Source organism: Herpailurus yagouaroundi, unplaced genomic scaffold (assembly GCF_014898765.1).
Source record: "Herpailurus yagouaroundi ecotype Mexico unplaced genomic scaffold, PumYag 29, whole genome shotgun sequence".
Classification (NCBI taxonomy): domain Eukaryota; kingdom Metazoa; phylum Chordata; class Mammalia; order Carnivora; family Felidae; genus Herpailurus; species Herpailurus yagouaroundi.
In genome coordinates, this window is record NW_024412377.1 from 74,084,038 (window position 1) to 74,087,040 (window position 3,003).

The 3,003-nt window shown below is 35.4% G+C and overlaps 1 long non-coding RNA gene across 1 annotated transcript; it reads right to left on the reverse strand.

Moving 5' to 3' along the window:
- Nucleotides 1-695: 695 nt before the first annotated feature.
- Nucleotides 696-2,363, reverse strand: LOC121041263 (uncharacterized). The gene is made up of 3 exons (XR_005795641.1): nucleotides 2,257-2,363; nucleotides 1,276-1,404; nucleotides 696-831 (listed from the first exon to the last, which is right to left on the reverse strand). It is a non-coding gene; the product is annotated as an uncharacterized LOC121041263 (long non-coding RNA).
- Between the last annotated feature and the right edge of the window lie 640 nt (nucleotides 2,364-3,003).

The following is a 3,003-nucleotide window of genomic DNA, read 5'->3' on the forward strand; positions in this document are numbered from 1 at the left end:
AGTAAGTTCCCTAGTGATGACTAGGAAATTCCAGGTTAACTAGTTAAAGGTTACATTCCTTGGGGGGTTGAAACTGCCTTGAGGCTAGGTATTAAGTCTTGGTTTTCTGACATGGGGCTTCTAACATAAGCGAGTTCATTTGGAGACTGTGGTTTTCTTTTTAACAATTCTCCTCTTTTGATATGACTCTGAGCTTAACTGAAAGAAGTGATCAAAAATAAGGCATTAGCGCCACTCTGAGCTACTGCTTTGTATTTCTTGAAGTTTTTGTTGTTTGTGTGCATGTGTGTGGTATTCACTGGTCATAACTTCAGGTTCACAATTTTTAAGTCAGCCATTTTCTTTGATCCTTAGGCAGATGGTTTCCTTGGTGGTTACCAGCTACAAACATGCATTTAAAACTTTTGAGAGAATACAGCATACTATGGGAACTCCTGTTTACAGTAATCATAATAATCTCCAATGTTTGGAATGCATTTCAGAGCTATGGTTCCCAAGACCACCAGTCAAATCAGATAAGTCAAAGTCCACTGAAGGAGTCCCTTTTTTAAGCTGAGTGGCTTGCTTGGGTCTCTATGTAATTGAGTTTCAACTTTCCTAGAAATCCTAAGCCAGGTGCGGCAGGTGGTATTGGCCACAGCACAGACTTCTCCTTGCTCAGCTACAGTATAATCAGAGGTTCTTCTATTATCAAGAACAAGTTTGGCCAGAGGGTTTGAGGATCTTTGTTGGGCAGATATTGTCTTAGCAATAAATTTTGTAGTATCTTCAGGATTTAAGGATAGGTTCTGGATGATATTTACATTTACTCCTGAACACAGAAGTATTGCCCTGTGAAAGAAAGCAAATCCTGAGTCATATGCCTCCTGATAAGTCATGAAGATTCTTTTGTTTGTTTTTTTCCCCCTAACTCAATGATGTAAATCCAGAGGAGATGGCCAATAAGATGTCTTCGCTCACTTGTGAGAGGTACTGCCCAGCTGTCTGCAGGCTACCTAAGCAAGCATAGGCCCAAGGAAGATAATACATGTCACAAAGACAAACCCTGTTGGGGCACAAACCACTTTCAACCAAGGTGGCATTACTAAGGTGGCAGTTTTGTTTTGTTTTGTTGTGTTTTTTATGACAAATCCAGTACTCTAACAGGCAAAGTTTACCCCATTAGCAATGGCCTGGGAAAATGGATGAAGGCCAGTGCCAGACCAAATGAAAGAAAGGGTTTCATGTCTAAAGTATAAAGTTGTAATCTAATGTCTTGGAAGGATGCATTTTTACCTCTGTGTCAACTACTTCTCCTCCTCCTCAATGTGACTGCAAGGTCTCCAGAGTCTGTATGTCAGGTGGAGCATTTTTCAATTGTGAGATGCATGTCCAAGGGTTAAGTCCCTGAGGTTTGGCTGCCACCTGTTAGTGAGGAACATTTGGTTTAGTCCCTTCCAAGGAGAATCAAGGGCAGTCTTTATTTACTGATTCCAAATCAGAAGGGTGAGAAACAACTGGAAATGTTAGTTTGGAGAGTCATAGATTTTTACAGAAACTAGAAGAACTTAGGATATAGTCCAATTTATATGTATACCAGAACCTCAAAGACATTTAATAGGATTAGAAACTAATATAAAGGTGTAAAAAGTATTTTTTTCTCTTTACATTTACCCTCATTTTAAGATTTTTTTTTTTTTTACATTAAGCTTTGCCTGATTATTTATGTAAATGCCCCAAGAACAGTGACTGACCACATAAGCTCTTGTTATGCAAGGTACCAGGTCTTTTTTTTTTTTTTTTTTATTGAAGGGTCTTTATTGGCTCTGTAAAGTCAACCTTAGTTCTTTAAAACTGCCATAGCTGAGCCTGCCAATCTCTCTCCTATGGGATATTCCAGTCAAAGCTTTGGTAATATAACCATTATTTCCAAATGTGTTCTACTATGGGGAGAACAGATTCTCATTGAACTTATGTAAATACCTATTTTGCCAAGATAAAAAATACTCAAGAGTTTTTGAGTTTTGGAGTGATGAGATAGGAAGAAAAAGTAAATGTTTCATTTTTGTTGACAAAGGTATATCTTAGTAAATTGTTGATAGCTTAAGAAAGAAAAGAAAAAAGGTTTCCTGAGGTCTAAAAATGTAAAACATTAGATAAGCAGTAATGTTTAAAATAAGTCACAAAAATTATCATCTTTCTCATTTCAATTTTGACCTATCTCGTTAATTCTTGTTCTGCTTGAATCATTTTTCTACTGGTTCTGGAAATTCTTACCCATGATATGATATGAAAGTTATCAAAAATCTGTATTCTAAAGTCCTTGTCAGATTCCTTCCCATAAATTTCTCTGAAGATGAAACACATTTGTAGAAAGCTTTTGTAGAAGCATCTGAGTAAAACAATAACTTTCTGTAAATGACAAAAGATTTAAAAATGAAATCATTAAAGGTCTGATTAGAACTCATAATTCAGTAGACAAAATAAATTGGTTATTTTTGTGGCATAAAACATCATAAGAAAGTAAATAGAATTATGACTGATAACATATCAGGATGCATCAGAATTTTAGATTTTTTTTTTACAATTTCTGTAACACATTTACCCATACAAGCTAAGAAGGTTTAGCATGACCTATCTGATGATTCTTCCCATGTAATTTAGCATATCAAATAAGCCTCATTAGTCTAACATTTAACTTTCTATGAGAAAACAAATCTTTGAAATATTCCAGGTACACTCTGTAATATTTCAAAGTTAATTTGTGGTCAAAAGTCTTCACTTTATAATTTGGTTTTGGATACTTGACTAAATAGGATCATAGGTCACTGTGAAACCATACTTAGTTATCTATACAACCACAGTGACAGACTTCACAGGTAAATGCAGGTTCCAAAGTTCTTGGCAAAAAGACCTGATAAAGACAAAACACAGAATCTTTGATTTTCTAGGCAGATTACATTAAAAGTAAAGAAAAATCTTTGTTTACTATTTCTTGGTAAGAGCAGACCAATAATCTAAGAA